The sequence below is a fragment of the Cavia porcellus genome, unplaced genomic scaffold, assembly GCF_034190915.1.
Source record: "Cavia porcellus strain 051 isolate PalLab524CR breed Dunkin Hartley unplaced genomic scaffold, mCavPor4.1 scaffold_22, whole genome shotgun sequence".
Classification (NCBI taxonomy): Eukaryota; Metazoa; Chordata; class Mammalia; order Rodentia; family Caviidae; genus Cavia; species Cavia porcellus.
This window is the reverse complement of record NW_026947505.1, coordinates 24,584,611-24,603,358: the sequence shown is the minus strand read 5'-3', so window position 1 is coordinate 24,603,358 and position 18,748 is coordinate 24,584,611. Positions and strand designations below refer to the sequence as shown.

Below are 18,748 nucleotides of genomic sequence, written 5' to 3'. Positions count from 1 at the left end.
TAAATTTTGATAGTGTCATGTATGAATGCTAAAACTGCCACCTTGGTGATTAATCAAATTTTCTCTAAATGAGATTAATTCGGGTATAAGTATGAAGAAGATTGTCAGGGTGCATGTCCCTCTTCGTGTTTGTCCCCAGGTCTTTTTTCCTCCTCCGCTGCTGAATTGAAAATGAAGCTGAGCTATAATCTTGCTTGGCAGATACCGGCTCCTTCCTTTGATAAACATCTAAAATGCTAATGAATGTGGGTTCAGCAAGCAGAGGGCTGACAAGAATCTGGAGGGTAAAAAGAAGAACTTTTTGACTTAAAAGAACTCTTTTTGTTCATATTCAGTATTGTTTCTTGAAGGAAAAATTTTCCTCCACCAGAAAACAGAAAAAATTCTGCTACATCAAAATGAAAAACTGATGAGCTTTCAGATTGTCCTCTTTTGCATGCAAATCATATCAGAAGTTCTCATTAGCATAAATGCATGAGCAACTCTAAATGCTTTTAATTTCCAATCTCAGCCAGCAGAGGAGTAATTTGTCACTGTCAGGGTGAAAATCTAAAAAGAAAAAAAGAGAGAGAGAAGGACTCCATGCTAAATTGGAATCATATAAATTTTTGATTTGCTAATTGACTGATGCTGCAGTTCAATCAGCTGCCTTGAAGGTGTAAATAATTCAATGTACAGTCAGAAATAAAAGCCTAATGTGCCGCTACCGAATGTATATTAGTATTCAGGGCAGCAGGACATACCTGGCCATGTCTTTTGCATAGATGCCTTCTTTAGTTAAATTATAAGTCTTCTGCAAACTACATTCATACAAGCCAATAAAAATATCTCTCATATACCCCAAATTTTGCAAGTAAGAGACATTAGACCTAAGGAAGCAGAACTCAGCAATCTTTAACTGTGAGCAACCCAGCAGGTTACAATAAGCTTTTTGAACCAGCTTCCTGTGGTAACTCACTAATGCAATCATAAAGGGAGAGAAGGAAAATGTGCCCAGGTAAAAACCTCATTCCTACTCCGCTAACTTTCCGTCATTCCTTTTCCTTAATCGACTGCCTCCAGTGTCACATGTAAAATGTATTTATTATTTAAAAAAATCTCTTTGGGACAGGCTTGATAATGATATTTTAGAGACCATTGCCTGTGGTTTATTTTTACCATGCAGTTCTATAATAATTACAACTTTACCTTAAACATTTTAATTTACATTGTCCAAAAATTAGCTTATAAATATCTTTGGGAGTATTGTAGGGCTAGGGGTACAGCTCAGTGGTAGAGTAATTTCTTAGCATCTGTGAAGCCCTGGATTCAACCCCAAGCAACCCCCCTAAAATGGCTTAATTCAACATCAAATGGAGCTCATATGACTAAAGTTTCATCTTATGGGATCTGTATTTCATCATGTATAATTGACATTTATTTAACAGTAATCTTAAACGGGAAAATCAAGGAGCTGTGCTAAAATCAGGCTCAGGTACTTTCATTCCAAAATGCTAGCATATCTCTTTCTAAAGTGAATATGCAAGTGGAAATTGATACTAGAAATTAACTTTAACAGAGAAATGATAAAGGCTATATGTGCCAATACTCAAATAGATTCATTTAAACTATGTTTTAGTTATAAGATACAGAGACCAGACTTAATGAAAATGTATGTATTTAAAATCTATAGTGAACCACACAAACCACTGGAAAAATTGACTTGTACATAATAATCAAATGTGCCTACAAGGAAAGAGAATTCAAAGTTAAATTTTATAAACCTAATTCAACAATTAACATATATCATGAAAAATGAAGGATGGCCTCTCCCTAATATTAGCTTATTGCTAGCTCTCATGCTAGATTCTGACTCAAATACTATTTTTGAAAATTTATTCTTCAACATCCCTCCCAATTATTCTAGAGTTGTTTGGAAGTTTCACAGATCACTACTCTTTAATACCACATAGACGAACAGAATAACTTTTATCTACTACATGTTATAGGGTATTTTTTTAAATGTCCTTACACTTCCTGACTTTTTGTATTTGTCACTGTCTCTTAGGAAACTCAGAACAATGAGACAAGGACAATAAAATGATGCAACTCTCAGCTTTTGAAATTAAAGTAAGGTAACACAAGCACTTGAACTTCTGAAGTTCAAAATCATTACCCACTTACACCATATTTATCTTAGAAACCATCAACCTGATTGAATGTGTGATCAGTTAGAGCCAGTTTTTTGTTTTGTTCCGGATTTTTGCCTGCCCCAGGCCAGATTAAATAACCAGAAATTTAGAAAGAAACATAACGAGAGGCAAAACAACGTGAGCGAATGAGTTTTAATGTACAAACAAACAATAGGTGGGCTATCTGAGACTCAGAGCTTTGATTCACTCTGCCGGCAACTCGCCGAGCAAAGCAACAATTTACCTAAGACATCAACCCAAGGAGTCAGTCTGCTGTGTTTATTAGCAGTCCAGAAAGCAACACAATTTCTGTAACAATCTACCTAAAACATCCAAGGTTTGATGAGCAACTGACAACTTCTTTAATTTTGTCCTCACTTTGAACTCCACACCAACCAGAAAAAGCTAAATAAGCATCCCTCTGAGTCACACAGGATACTCTCCTTACAGGTCGAGGCCTCCAGCTTCCCTGTGCCAACAGCCTCTCATCAGGGTATGACAGAAGGATCCCTTTCACTAGGAAGATCTATCCTTCCTCTGCCTGCTTTGAGTCTCTGGCCAAATAAAAGTGGCACGGCCCATTTTTCTTGCACCCAGCAGTCACATGTCTCATTTGATTTATCTTCATTTACTTCCAGAAAAGCAAAACAGTGCCCAAGGGAAAACCCACCCCTCTAAGCAAGAGAGCACCTTGACCGAGAATCTGCCCAGGAGTGGTGAGAACAGCATGTGATCTGCCACAGGCTGTTCTATTGCGTACATTCCATTTACTAACTCGAGATGTCCTGAGCCAGGAGGACCTGAATCTCAAGTGACCCTGGCCTCAAACTCTTCATCATCTTACTCGTTAGAAAACTGGAATTGCACAGCCCATACTCCTGATCCACAGGAGCACACCTCATTGGAGAACCTTTCTTGAGCAACTGTTCACAAACTCCTGAACTTTAGCTGACTTTTCTTTTCTAAACCTCTACAAATCATCTCTTCCTCTCCAAGACAGAACAGCTCTTCTTGCAGACATTTTGCAAAGGCTCATTCTCAGCAAGGTCCCTCTCGGTTTCCTTCCACATTGGTCTAGATACTTCATGTCTGATTTAATGTCATTGTCATAACTACTAGTAACCACATTTTAGAGAGGAGGAAATTCTGGTATGATGAAATTTTCTGCATATAATTATTAGAACACACACTATACAGAGAAATATATCAAATACGTAAATATAACGAGGAGTCCCCTCACCTTGTCACCACTGATATTTTGGGCAGAGGATTCATTGCTTTTAGAAAGGGTGCAAAATGTAGCCCTGTGGCTCAGTGGTCACAGTGCCTGTCTTATAGCAAGGACGAAAAGAAATAACAGAGAAGAGTCCTGTACATAACCTTTAAAACTTGCCTTTTGTTTTTTTTAAAAAATAAGCATTTATTGGTTTTATTGTTTGAAAAACACCAAAGAAAGAACATTTCAAGAGAAAAGAAAGATCACTTTTGTGTTCTCAGCAGCCATGTCACATTACTGGTTTATACTGAGCTCATGATTAAACTTTACTAGCCTTCTTTTACATAAATCATTTTGTTTCCTCAGACCTGTATTTATAAAATTAATTTTTCAAAAAATACAAAGCTGGGCTGGGAATTTAGCTCAGCGGCATAAGCGTCTGCTTGGCAAGTATCAGCTCGTGAGTTGGATCTCTGGTACCAAAATAAACAAAAAATAAAAAAAAATACAAGGTGTTATAGTTAATCTGGGCTAAATTTCACATTCTTTGTTTTGGCCTTGCATTTTAAACTGACAGCTGTTTTCTTGAACTTAACTCTATCATACAATTTACACAAATTATCTAATCCAGTTATCACCTGCAAGCCAGGTCATGGTATTTAAAAGCTAATGTAGTACTGTTAAGAAAAGGACTAAGTATCTCGGCCTTACTCCACTAGAAACCTCCTGCCTTCAAGTGGTAACGCATTATAAACACAACTCTAAATTGTTCCACCAGCCAACTGTCACTGAACCTAGCCATCTGCATGGCCCCCGATCCCCAACAGGGATTGGTATTCTCTAGGGTCTTGGTCATAAATTAAGGTTCTAGTCACCCACTTGACAGTCCCTTATTTTTATGCTGCTGAAATTAGTGACAACCATAAAGTGATTCTACACACAGAGAAAAATAAATTGGAGCATAAAAAATCCTACCTAGAACACAGGGTGGGAGCAGGAGATGCCTGGTTGGGCCCGTATTTACGTTCACTAAAAACACACATGAGTTAAGTAATCTCTTTTACTCTGTAAGTGTCTGTATAAAGAGCATTAAATTGATACATTTATGTAAGGGAAAAGTTAAAATTTGGGAAAACAGAAATAGTTCTTACAAAATTATCTCATTTTTGCAAATCAAGCTTTTATCATTCACAGTCTTCTGGAACTAGGTCCATGCACTTTAGCTTCTCAAAAGTTGCAAACAGTGGTTGCGCATTGATAGAGAGGGATTTCCCTCACGGCCACCATGCTATATTTTGACTTTGAAGTATATATTATCTTCTACCAGTACCTTTCTTCTCTATCTGTTTCCTTCAGCTTCTACCTTGTTAAACAATGAGTTTTCAGACTTTGAGAAGTCTGTGATCTCACTCAACATCCTCTGTACACGAGGTTAGGCCCCTATACAGTTCTAAAAATAGCCCAGAATGGTGGATGGAGTATCTGGCATATGAAGTATCCCAGAAAATTGTACTTGCTTATTTCCTTTTCTGGCCCCTCTACTATCTTTAAACTCTGGAACTCCAAATGACTGAGTCTCACTTGTTCAACACCGTATACAGAATGTGGTAGATACATAGCTACTATTTGATGAATGAATGAAGAGATGAAACTGAATTAATACACTTAAGCCAGATATTTTGTGACTTCTTTCCTTTATTAGGCTTCAATTTCTTTTAAAATAATTGCTCTAAAATATCTTTCCCATTAGAACATAATTTTCCTGAATGGCACAAGCTTAGCAGGACTGACGCTGGAGATCTGTTCTCTCTCAGTCACCTATTAGCATTGTACCATCTGTTCCAAGCAGAGCGCCTCTCTTTCCTTCTTTGCTCTAAATACAGCTATAAAGGATCTTTTTTGTGGTCGTTGGCACTTTTTGCAAGCCTCAGCTCACTGTGGGCATCACCCTCCAGAAATCATTACTATAAATTTGCATATTCATCATTATTTATGTTCTACTCCTTTCATGTCTTATATACGTCATTTTCCAGCTTGAGCTCATCAGATAACCTCTCAGCAATCACACAGTCACAAGAGGTTTTGCACACAACACAACTTTCCTTTTTTATCAGAAATGTTTAGTAGCCTGTATTGCCTCTATATTGTCAGAAAATTGTTTATAGAAGATACGAGCTTTACCTTCTTAGATATGGCCTTTGGTCATAGAATAATACTGTTTTTTTAATAAGTATTTCAAATTACTTTGCTAAAACTTGTGATCAATGTTGTTATTTTTGACTGTTTTTCATCAGAAGTTCATATGATTTCTAACCACTTAGACTTTTTTTTCCTATTTATGCAGTTGATTTGCAAAATCAAGATGATAGAGACTATAATTTTGTTTTGTTCATGTGTTTTACTCAATTAATCTCTCTCTCTTCCTTCTTTTATATTCCTCATTTTCTTCCTGTCTTCCTTCCATCTTCTTTTCTTTCTTTCTTTCTTTCTTTCTTTCTTTCTTTCTTTCTTTCTTTCTTTCTTTCTTTCTTTCTCAGGCTGGAAACCAAAACCAGGGCTTTGCATATGCTAGGCAAATACTCTACCACAGAGCTATACCCCAAACCATACTTGAATAACTTCTTACTAAGTACTTATTAAGTTTCTCAACCTGTACATCAGAGATAAATGTTATTCACATCAACTTTCTAGTTCTCTTACATAATAGTTGTTGAACACAGGAGTTCTCAACCAGAGCTATTTTGTTCTCCCAGGGGACATTTGGCACTGTCTGGTGACATTTTGATTTTTCACAGCTAGAGAGAATTGCTAAAGACATACAGTTGGCAGAGGCTACTAAACATTCCATCAGAAAGAGTTATCCAACCCCAAAATGCCAAGGTTAAGAAGCTCTGGCAATGAAAATCCTGTGAAGGCAACAGCATGTCATAATTGCTACTGTATACCTGGTACCTAGCCCTGTATGTGGCGCATGGTGGGGATATAGTAAAGGTTCACAAAAAGGGTAACTGAAGGAATTAATATAGTGCTAAACAAAGGTCTAAAAGCTGCCTGAATTCAAATGTCAAGAGGAGAATTACAAATGATAAAGAAATCATAGACTGAAGCACACTTATTAACCATTGTTCAGTACCCTGTGCCCAGAAAGGTCTCTCATTAATAAAAACAGAGAGAAGCAAGTAATTAAGTAGCTTCAAACATAAATAACCAATGGGAACTGGGCAAAGTTTAATAGTGTTGGGCAGGGAGTGGAGGGAAGGAAGCCCTTGTTTGTAGTGTTTGCTAAATACTACTGTGGCTCTTTTCAAGCTACCAATATCACTCAACTAGGACTTGGGAAGAATAGTTTATTCTCAGCTTTCAAATAAGCCAGGATGCCACTGGCTTCACCGGAGCCCTCTGTTTGCCTTGTACCATCCCATTTACCCTGTGATTTACATCTTACCTTCAGATGCCCTCTCCAAACCCTGATGGTAAAATATTCAATATTAGACTGTATCAAATCTAATAATAGAATCAAAATAACTATAGTTGACCTGTAGGGTCCTTGTGAGCATGAAAAGTCTGTAAAATATTTCTAGTCTGTGACTTTAAAATACTGTGATTTAAAAATACTCTGATTTTGCTGTGAGTCCTTTAACGTTCTGAAAGAAAATGCCAAAATTGTGTCTAGAACATCTTCAAACCATGTTATGGTAAACTATAGATGCTGACTAGTAAGAGTACAAGTATAGGGGCTGGGGATTTAGCTCAGCAGCATAAGCACCTGCCTTGCAAGCAGGCGGTCGTGAGTTCAATCTCCGGTACCGATAAAAAGAAAGAAAAAGGAAAAACATGAGTACAAGTATAATTATGCATTAAATAAATAAATAAATGTCCTAAAAGTTATGAACTCCCTCAGTTTACTTTCTTTGATGACTAATTCAGTGAAATAATCTATTTTATTTTGTTTTTATTTGGAAATGTGGCAGAAACAGGGAGTTCATGCTTTGGTTAGTCATACTAATACAGAGACCTCCTTTCACTCCATACACAACATATCTTAAGCAAATAAAAGTTCATTTTTAATGCCATGAAAATTGTTTGCATATTTTTTGTTATAACAAATGTTAAATGGAAGAACTATTTTACTAACTTATTTTTAAATTCAGTAAGCTTATAAACTTTTGAGCTCAAAAGAAATTGTGAACTATCAAAGGTTATTTACCTCCTTGATTTTAAAAACATGCTAGCACATTTCATTTGCTTTTCCATTTAAATAGACTTTAACCAACAAACATTGGTAGTTATGCACTTTGTAACCTTAGTGAAATGCCCAGAATTCCTTTCCGTTTACTGTTTGGAATATGGGATAATCATGGGTGATGTGCCTGTGAGAGCAGACGACAAGCAGTAACATTGTTTGCATTTTTTTCACTATATATAATTTTTATGAATGCATATTAACTTTACAAAACACAGTGGTACCTTTTTGTACAAAACTTAATTCATTCCACAAGTCTAGAAAAGATAGCCACATTCATGTTTGTGTGGGAAAGATGGCCATAACTGTATCTGTCACCAGATACAGAATTCACAAGCAAAAATAAAATTGTGCTGAACACTCCTGTTTGCAAACCAATTCATAAATAAAACATCTGTCATGTGCCACTGTATTGAGTTTTATTATGATATTTTCATGTATGTGCATAACGTATTTTGACATATCCATTCCCCCATTATGCCCTTCTTTCTTATAGCCATCCCACCCATCTTCTGACCTCAATCAGTGGTGGAATTCACCTCCACTCAGGGTTCCCCAATTCCTGTTTCCTCTCCTCTTGGTTATTCTATCCTGGAACAAGATTTATAGGTCACTCTTTGTGAAGAGTACCAGCTTCTTCTGTAGATGTCTTTTGGAGTCCAAGCTGGAAGAAGTGAAAAACATCACAGGATCTAGTTTGCCTTCATAGATTCCAGATTGTTTTGTAAGCATCTGAGTTAGCATTGCTCACTCTTACTTCATATATCATCTTTCTTTCCAATTATCACCCCTTGCCTTGCAAACACAAGTCCCTCACCAGACCCAGAAGCAACAGTCTTCGATGGACTTCAATAGTTCACTAATGGCTTCTCATTCACAGTGGGTGAGCCCTAACAAATACACTGTTTGGATTATTGTTGCTTCACAATTGTTATCTCCCCTTAACATGTAGCAGTATATACCTGTTGGAAGACTTGTTTGAATTCGAATTGATACAGCAGATTTTTACATGTGCTGCTTCATCGAGGTTCTCTCCTCTTATTGTAGAGAAATGCATACCTCTTAGAGCTTGGCCCATACTCTTTCATCCCCTTGCAGAGCAAACCTACACTCAATTTTTGGATGTTCCATATCCTCATGCGTCTCTTTACAAGACTGGTATCCTTAGCTATACGAATGTGCTTGGCTGTCATCTGAGAAAGGACTTTACGTGTTAAAAAGTCAGAGCCGCAGAAGTGATCCTCAAACAATTAACAGATGGCAGTCAGTGGGTAAGTTTCCCCAGTTCTTTATCCTTCTTCAGGATAATTTTGAAGTGTTTTTCACTCAGTTTTAGCGAGGTCCCTGCCCCATTGTCCTCTGTGATCTGCTGCATATTACAGCACACTTTAATTTTTCTCTCTTTCCTTCCTTGTAATTTTCCACTAGCATGTAGCACTTTTCAGATCATCACCCAAATTATACTCAAATCTTTCAGAAACTGCTTTTGGTGAAATTTAAACCAATGTAACCTATAGCTATCTTTGCATTTTGTTTTTTAAAATAATATATTCTTTTTTGGAAAATACAGGATCCATTTTCTCAGACTGGGCCTCACTGTGTTACCTAGTCTTTGCCCTCAATCTCCTGGATCAAATGATCCTTTGATGCTCCTACCTCACCTGCTACAGTAGATGAGACTGCAAGTGCACATAATGTCCATCTTGTGTTTTAAAGTCATCATTTCACCGTAGTTTCTTACAGAAAATTTAACAGATTTTCCAACATTTTATAAAGATCTGCTTTATATTCCTCCCAAAACTCATAATCTATGTGTCAACCTTGCATATTGACTTTAGAATTACAGAAGCACTAAAACTTTTTACACATGTAGAGTGATCAGGCCACAACTACTTGCAGGAAAATAGAACTTGATAAGGTGGTAAGAGCCATGTGGAAAACAAAGCATATACGTGTGCCTGTCTCCTGCTGTATAACAACTAAATTTGTGGAAAGGCTGAGTAGGCAAAGTCAGCTTGAATTTCTACTTTTATAATATATACTGTATCATGTTTTTGTAAACATATTTACTTGATTTGCTTATCTTTTAAAAAATATTATGTAAGAAATAGATGTTTTGGGTATCTTAGTTCTTATTCCAAATAGAAAACAAGTCAGAAGCATTTCATCTATTTCTTTTCAATAATATCAAGAAAATTATTATTATGGAGAAGTCCATAATGAGGGATAGTATACTAGTCAGCTTTTATAAACACCTAAAATAATCAACTTACAAAGAAAAGGCTTATGCTCACTCACAGTTTTGGAGATTTCAATCCATGATTAGTTTTCTCTGTCACTCTTGGGCCTGTGGAGAGGTAGCGAATTGTGTCAGGTGTGATAGAGGAAGAGTATTCATCTCACATTCAGGTGTGACAAAGACAGGAAAAGGAAGGAAGTGGGACCCCCATGTCCCCCTCAAAAGTGCAACCTAACTTCCTCCCACCAGATCTCAGCTCTTAAAAATTCTACTAACTCCCAGCATTATCAAAGGCAGGAAAGCAAGCTTTCAACACATGGACATTTGGGGGATCCTTATGCAATCCATAGCAGTGAGGTTTGAGAGAACAGTTTGGAACAGCAATTATATATGCTATTCAAATATGTATTCCTTATTTGCTTCTTGGTTTCTGAACTAAATGACAATTATAATAATTTTATTACACTAATAGAGAATGAAAGGGAAAGAATCAGTCACAAGGTAGTTGATGATCCGTAAAATATGATTGTGTTGGGGAAACCTGCTTTGGAGGTCAAATAACAACATGTCCTAAGTGAAACAAAGACTCCCGGGGAGAGTCAACACCTTAATTGCAGATGAAATGTTGAAATCATCATTTAACAACCCAGCACACATCCCAAATACTTCTCATGTAAGTAGAAAGGAAGCTTTCTATGTTTTTAATCACATTTTAGCAGAATAAATTAACCAACCTATATTGGAAGACAGAAATTGATAAACAAAAGCTATCAATGTGCTCATTTACAAAAATAGAGCAATCACAAATGTTGGTTCTGTTTTCTAAGAAGAGATTCTAACATTCTTTAAGCAAATTCCCATGTATAAACAATTCAGCAAGAAAGCTCAAAATAAATGTTTTTATTATTGAAAGGATATCACCAATGAAAATAAAAGTAAACTTAGCTTACAGTTAAAGATCAATAGTTATACATGTGTAGATAAACCAGTAATTTTCCCCTTTAAATAACTAAAACAATTGTTTCATATGTTTTTGGCTTCTTTTGAACAATGGCCATTACCATTTTCCCTTCCATGAAATATAATAACTCTATTTACAATGATAGTAATAAAATATGATCTTATTTGAATAAGTAATAATGTAATAGTAAATAAATTTTATTAAAATAAAACAGTAATAATGAATATGATTTTAAGTATATCACTGGAAATCATTTGAAAGTAGCGTTTTGAACAGTAGGAGAAAATCAAAACTATTGTATTAGATTGTATCATATTATGGATATTCATGAATTCACTATTTGCCTTTTAGAAACTGTTGTAGTCAGGGGTTGTGAAGAGAACAATTAGCATCAGGACACAGAATTTATAATCTTATTTTATGATGGTCACCCCAAGTTAAACACAGAAAGTACAGGAAATCTGTCCACAACACTAAAGACTCAGAATATTCAGCCAAGGTCTTGGGTCCCACAACAATGCCCTGCATGACTCCAAATGAAAACCTAGAGCCCAGGAAAATGCCTCACAAGATTCCAACTGGAGGTCTAGAGCCCATATGAAGGACTCACACCAGTCTGGTTTACAGATCCGTGCTGGAAAAGTCCAAAGGTCAATGGTGAAATCTTGAAAGTCTATGCCAGTGGGCTAAAGGAGCTGTGCTGGTTGGTTGAGGGTTCCACCCTGGAGCCCAGAAGTCATGCTCAAAACAAAGACCAGTGCTGTCCTGAAAAGCACCACAGTCATCCTCAGTGACAGAGAGGTCCTGAGCTCCTCTGAGGATAAGAACAGTTGAGTATACCAGGAAGCCAGCATGACGAGTTTGTCCTGGAAATTAAACAGCACACATCTTCCCCTCCGGAGTCCGGAAGTGATGCTCCATGTAAGGACCAGAGCTCTCTGAAAGTGAACCTCAGCCACTCTCACCAACAAGGTCCCAAGCTCCTCTGAAGACAATGGTCTAAACTCACTCTGGGGAAGCTAGTCATGATGAGCTCCTACAGGAGAACTAAGGGCTCAAAACAGCAACACTTAGAGAAACCAACAATGCCTCACTCATCTTCTCTACGTTTCTATTTACGCTGGCAACTTTCCTCAGGTGGAGCATCTTCACTCAGAATCATGTTGATTTAATTCAGCTGGTGTTAAATTCACCACCAGGTTTTAATCCATAATAGAAACCAAGTGCTCAAAATGCAACTCCAAACTCCCTATCGCAAAGTGCCAACACTGCAATTAAACCTGAATACTTAAGCTTTTAATCTAGGAAAAAAAAAAAACAGCTATCATCTGATGTGTGACTTCTGGGATGACGTGGCTTACATGCCTAAACAAAAGACCTCTGTATTTCACCCCTACTTTAGAGTTTTAATTCAGTGGCCAACTATAATCATGCATATCAAAAACACTTTCTGTAACGTGGAAGTGAACTTTATTTTTCAAGAGAGAGAGAGAGAGAGAGAGAGAGAGAGAGAGAGATTCCAGTACAACTGGAGTGCACTAAGTGTAAAAAAAATTATTTGGGAGATGCCCTTGTAATTGCTCCAATTTTAATTTATAGTATCCATTTATTATTTTCTCTGTTTTGCTTTCTGATGAAAGCTTTATGCTTTGCAGAAATTCAGTGCAATGAGGCAGGTCTAGTATTATTTTTTGTTATGCTGGGTAAGTATCCAATCTGTGTTTTTTTTTTTTTTTATGCTAAGTTATTGTTTTAGATGATTCTCAGTTGTTCCTAATACTATAGCTCACTCTTGCAGAAATGTATGCAAATGTTTTTATTTGCTGAAAAATGGAAGAAAAAATCATATATTATGCTGCTCTTGCAAAAAAAATCATTAAATTTTGCCAGAGGCAAAATAGTTGATCTTTGCCATGCTGTTGTATATGAGTACTAATTTCCCATCAAGCATTGTCCTGTAATAAATAGAAAGGCCCTTGTTTGATGCCAAAAGGCAGATGACTTTGATAATGCAGCAAGATTACCTCTATTTCTTTAAAAGATCTGTTTAAGGGAAACATGTCTATGGTTTTTTAAAAAAATACCAAGGATATGAGTCTTCCTTGGGCAGATTTAATTGTAACAGTAATTAGATGATCATCTCATTCACTAATTAATTATAGAATCATTCAGTGATAAAGTTGAAAAAGACCTTGAGAAATCAGCAGAGCCAGTACCTATACTCTGTGTGGGCCACATATAAACTACTCTAGATCTAAGGAAAACTGTCTTATTTTTCAAACCAAAAATTTCACCTAGAACCTTCTTTCACATCCTAGTCCAGGAATGAGAAAATCTTCCATTTATTTATCATTTTCACAGTAGCCTGAGAATAAATCTGATACTCTCAGTCAGTCCCTGTTACTTTCTTTCCCCTAAAATTGTTACCTGTCTAGGTTAAATACACTTACTGCTTCAAATGTATAAGCAGCAGTCTTCTTTTCTTACATTTTAGTTGCCATTACTTATTCCAAATTTTCTTAAAATGTTCCATATTTTCTGTTATTTCCAGAACTTGTGCTTTGAAAATGTAAAGCTCTGATGGTGGCAGAATAAAAAAAAATAACCTCTGACAAAACCTACGTCATTGCCAAATTATGTAGCACAAGAAATTTGGTTTAATGTCCATTCTTCCCACTTTAAATAGCAGCAATGGAGGTTAACTTCACGTACCAATTGTATTTCTAATTGTCACAATTGCATGTGCCACCAGTATGCATGATTTATAATGTCACTATCAGCCATATATTGGACTCTGAAGAGTTGATCTAGATACAAACAAGTAAAATATTTGTAATGTTAAGTAGAGTTTAGCTCAGCAGCATAAGGGACTGTCTGGCAAGCATGAGGTCATGAGTTTGATTCCCAGTATAAAAAAACAAAACAAAAAACAAACAAACAAAAAAACCCCCCACAAACTTGGCTTGTAATATTCTTGTTGCCATAGATAGTGACAATGATAATGATAATAGTAATAAAGTGTATGTGTTTGTGTTAACTGTTATTTGCATCAATCATTATATTATTCCTGTAAAAAATTAAAGTATTACATTACATGGCAAAAATACTATTACATTCTTTCATCATAACCAGAAACAGTTAAACTAGAGTTTATCCAGTACATTCAAGAAAAAGCAACAGTGGCAGTGTAATTAGAGGAAAAAAGAAAACAGAGCAGATTATAAGTAGAAACAGAGATGAACTCACTCAGGTAGTATAAGTCCATTTATGACAATTAAGAATTTCAGCTTTTACTTTAAATAAGACAGGAAGCCATTGGAGAGACTCGAGCAGAAGACCGACATGATTTGGCTTTAGTATTTAAACATAAACATTCTTACATAAAATAAATAAGTCAAAAATAGAAGCAAGCAAATGAGTTACAAGGTTACTGGGAAAATTCAGATAAGAGATGAGGCTGACTCATACCAAAGTACTGAGGGTGTTGAGACAGTGGCAGAGTTTTTGGTATAGTGTGAAAGTAATACAAACAGAATTTTCTGATGATACAAAGTGAGAAAGAAGAAAGAAAGAAAGAAAGAAAGAAAGAAAGAAAGAAAGAAAGAACAAAGAAGCCACTAGGTTTAGGAGATGATTGAATTGGAAGCATTAAATTCTCATCTGAAATATATTTTTCATTCTTTATTAGAAAGACCATCTAGAAAGTCCCTTGTGTAAGTCAATCTAGAAATCAGAGAGCTCAAATCAAAATTTGGTACTTAATGCCAGAAGACTAGGTGAGATCATCAACAGAGTCAGTGTATTTAGTTAAGAGGTACAAGAAGTTCAGTGTCCAGAGTTAGAGAGATGAAAAGGAAAGGACATTAAGAGGAGAAAAACCAAGGAAGTGGGTTTTCTCAGGGAAAAATAGAAAAAATATTTCACAGGAAAAGGATTGCCTCGTCAAGTGACACTAATGGGTTGAATAACATGATTACTGAGAACATATTATTAGATGTACTAACCCGGAAGTCACTCATGATGTTGACAAGAGCTGAGTTTCTGGTTAGTGAGGACTCGAGAGGATTAAAAAAAGGAGAAACTGGAAATGCTAAATACTCTTTTGAGCTTCTAATAATGGTGAGCAGAGCTCTGGGATGGTAACTAAACGAGGATGTGAAGTCAGCAAGGATATTTCTTAATGAAAGAAATCATAACATACAAATGAAATTAATCTAGAAGAAAAAAGGGAAGAATTGAATTACCCCAGACAGAAAATGAGATTGCTTGAGCTGTAAATGAACCCATGGAGGGTTTCAGCTATGTTTCAAGAAAGAGACAGCATTTAGATAGTCAAAAATATAGTTAGGAATGCTATTTAAAATTAATAAATCATGATCAGTTGCATATAAGAGAAATATACAGAGTATATTTCTATATATAGATGAACTGAGATGAAGTTATAAGAATGGAAGTTCAGAAAACATTTTAGATGTGGAATACCAGGCATTCTAAATTTACTTTTCAGTAGGAAATCTGAGTTTAGACTGAGCTAGTTAGCAAGTTATTCCCATTGTAAGAATTATACTGAAAATATGTGTTGAAACTAATGAACAAAATTTGTCATTTGAACAAGATTTTATTCCACCTACACACTGAGAAGTTGACAGAAGAAGGACCACTGTCACCACTGTAAGGATAAAATACTTAGATTCCTAAAGAGTCACATTCACTTACCCAAATTTACAAAGACTTTAGCCATCAAATATTATCTAGAAGACTAGAAATATGTATTTGAATCCAGAATTCCTATTCTTGCTGCAATTTTCAAAAAGTGTTTGGTTCAGCAAATATGTTTCTTTTAAAAGGCCTTTTAACTGGAAGTTGAAATCTAATATGAAAAATGATCTCTACACACCGTTCCTCTGAGGGAGAAAAAAACTAAACTTTGAACAAAATACAGTAGATAGTTGACAGTTCTGAGCTGCAGACAAAAGAAGTTTAATGTGAAAGAGAGAAGACTCAAAATTTAAAGAATCAGCAACTGCTGGTAAGAATCTGAGATTATGAGGGTTTTTTTTTGTTTTTGTTTTTGTTTTTTTTCTGTTGTTTAGTTCATACCGCAGTATGGTATAAGTGAGTACAAACCCAACAGAAACTCAGATGTCTGGCTGGCTAAAGAGACCAAAGAAAAAAATCCTAAGCAGTCACTGAAAAACGAATGGACTATGAGAAAAGAGCCAAGGATGTACACTCCTTCACCATGTACAAAATCGCACACATGACATGGGACCAAAACTGTACAGTAAAGCATCAAAAAAGAAATTTACAGAATCACCCAAAGAAATAAAACAGTTCTCAAATCTGAGTCTACTGGACTGATAGCCTAATGAACTGAAAACAACATTCTGCACAACAGAACTCAAAGTCTAGAATATTTAACATGCACTACATGTAGTATAACATACCAAATTAGTCAGCATACAAGGAAATGGGGAAAATGTGAGCTATTCTCAAGAAAAAGACACAAACATTAATTTTGAATGAACCAAACTGTGAAATTATCAAATGAGTACTTTTAAGTAACTATTGTAAATACATTTCTGGAGATTGTTTTTTAAGTACTCGAAAATACCTCCCAATGAATAAAAAATAGAGAAGCTTAAGAAAGAAACAAAAATATTCCACAGGATGAACTTAATATCAGAGGGAAATAGAACATATGTTTGAAGATATAACGAAGTATATATGGTTGAAGATATAGCAAGATAAATATTCTAATATAATGAGCAAATAGAAGTAAATAGACCATTGGGAAGCTATATAAAAACATCAGAAGGTCTGATATTATTATGAGAGTCCAAGAAGAAAAGAGAAAAAATAAGGTAAAAAATGGTTACATTTCAAATAGCCAAAACCTTGCTGAGTTATGTGAAGGACATAAATTTAAATACTGAATTTCAAAACACTGCCCCAATAGATACACTAAAAACCATGTCTAGATACATTACAGTCCAGATGTAGCATATAAAAGATATGGAGAAAAACTTGAAAGTAGTCAGAAAAATGAGGAGAAAATGTGCCACGTGTACAGGAGATCACAATGCAAATAACTGCAGATTTCTCATTAAGAACCACTGAGGCCAAAGACAGAGAATCAATGAAACGGTGAAGTTAAATTAAATGCAGAATTCTTTACCAAGTGAAAAATGTCTTCAAAACTGAAACAGTGATATTTTAGGACACAAAATCTATGTCACCAGTGGATCGTTACTCTGAGAATTTCTTAACACATTTTCTCAGGCTGAAAAGAAATGTGCCCAAAGAAAAATTTGAATTTTTAGGGGCAAATTAAAAGCATCAGAAATAATAAACATATCACATATATATGCAATAGGATACTACATGACTAAAAGAGAAACAAAATATTGATATATGCTACAAATGGATGAATCTCAAAATAATTGTACTGAGTGAAAAAAGACAAAAAATATGATTCATTTTTAAAAGTCAAGAAAATAGAAGCCATTTATTAGTTATTTCCCAGGAACAGAGCTATAGGAAAAGATGGATTGCAACAGATCGTAAGAAAACATTTGGGAGTATTATATTTCATTCTCATATAAGTGTTAACCAATGAGTATATACAAATGGCAAAACTGATTAAATTAGTGTTTAAAATATGTGGGCTTTGTTGCAGATAAACAATTCTTCAATAAAATTAGAAAATGTTTGTAAAGTGCTTGTCCAGGACTAAAAGTAATCCAGTACAGTTAAGGTTATAAGAATATATTTAAGGAACGTGAAAAAAATAACCAAAACAAATAATTATAAATGAGAGTTATTCTAATTTTGCTCAGCTATGCAAACAAAATAGTCACACGGCTAGAACTTTCCACATCAGTAGTTTACTGTTTTGGCTCAGCTTTTACTCAGAAGCTCCATTTAGTTTATATTTCTAATAGGAGCACTATGACCATGATTCACTCTTCAATTAGAATCATCAGTCTGAGTGTTGCAAAGCTAACAGACTCGGCATCATTTTCCAATGAGGGGGAAAAAAGTCTCAGAAACACAACACTTCTATTAAGAGTACAGATGTTATCTTTATTAAACTGCAAACATTCTCTCTTTCCACATTTTCTGGGCAATATTTCAGCTAATAAATGATCTATTTCATACTTGCCACCAGACAATTAAATGTCTCAAAATCTGTAATAAAATAGAAATTACATTAGTAAACTCCAGCTTCCTTTGGATTTTTTTTAAAAAAATTAATTTTTCCCTTTCACAGAATTATCTGTATAAACAAAATATCTTAACATAAAATGTTAATCTGTATTAATCAAAATAGTATGTCCCTCAAAGAAACAGTGGTCAACCATGAAACAACTTGAAATTTATTTAAATATGCTTCTAATATGCATTCTTCTGGAAAAAGAAAAAAAGGTGTTCTAGTACCTATATCAGTGAAAATTCATTATTGACTGGTCAAACAAATTACTTAATATTGATATGCTAATTAAATCCTCAGTACATATTACTCATACCTAGTGTGATGAATAAATCTTGTTAATGAAGAGGATAAAAATATCTTAAAGAATGAGCATAAAGTAACTAGCAAAAATGCTATGATGGTGAACACGACATAGCAGAATACATCATTATAAATCTAAGGCTGTTGATTGCTTTCCTAGCTTTTCCTGTCTTACTCTGATAATCAGATCAATTGTCAATAAAATATTTGTACCTCACAGATATGGCTTAGGAATAATTTAATCTTGCTTTATAGTTATAATTTAATCCTACTTTGTAATTACAATGTAGCAAATACTACACTGTAAGAATAGTTGGACTAGATCAGTGTTAGAATGCAGTGGTGTAATTATCCTGAGGTGGCAGTACAGACAGACATAAAGAAGACAAAACATGAAAGGCC

At 35.2% G+C, this 18,748-nt stretch overlaps 1 long non-coding RNA gene across 3 annotated transcripts in view; it reads right to left on the bottom strand.

The window, feature by feature from the left end:
- The window catches only part of LOC111756349 (uncharacterized), a 60,613-nt gene that overhangs the window by 23,174 nt on the left and 18,691 nt on the right, over window positions 1–18,748 (bottom strand). For 2 of the 3 annotated variants that reach the window (XR_002790834.2, XR_002790835.2), the window contains 2 exons: window positions 9,929–9,977; window positions 8,033–8,294 (listed from right to left, as the gene is read on the bottom strand). This is a non-coding gene — a long non-coding RNA (uncharacterized LOC111756349). Of the gene's footprint in view, window positions 1–8,032; window positions 8,295–9,928; window positions 9,978–18,748 lie in introns of those variants that run through there. The other variant, XR_010042068.1, reaches the window with a different exon arrangement.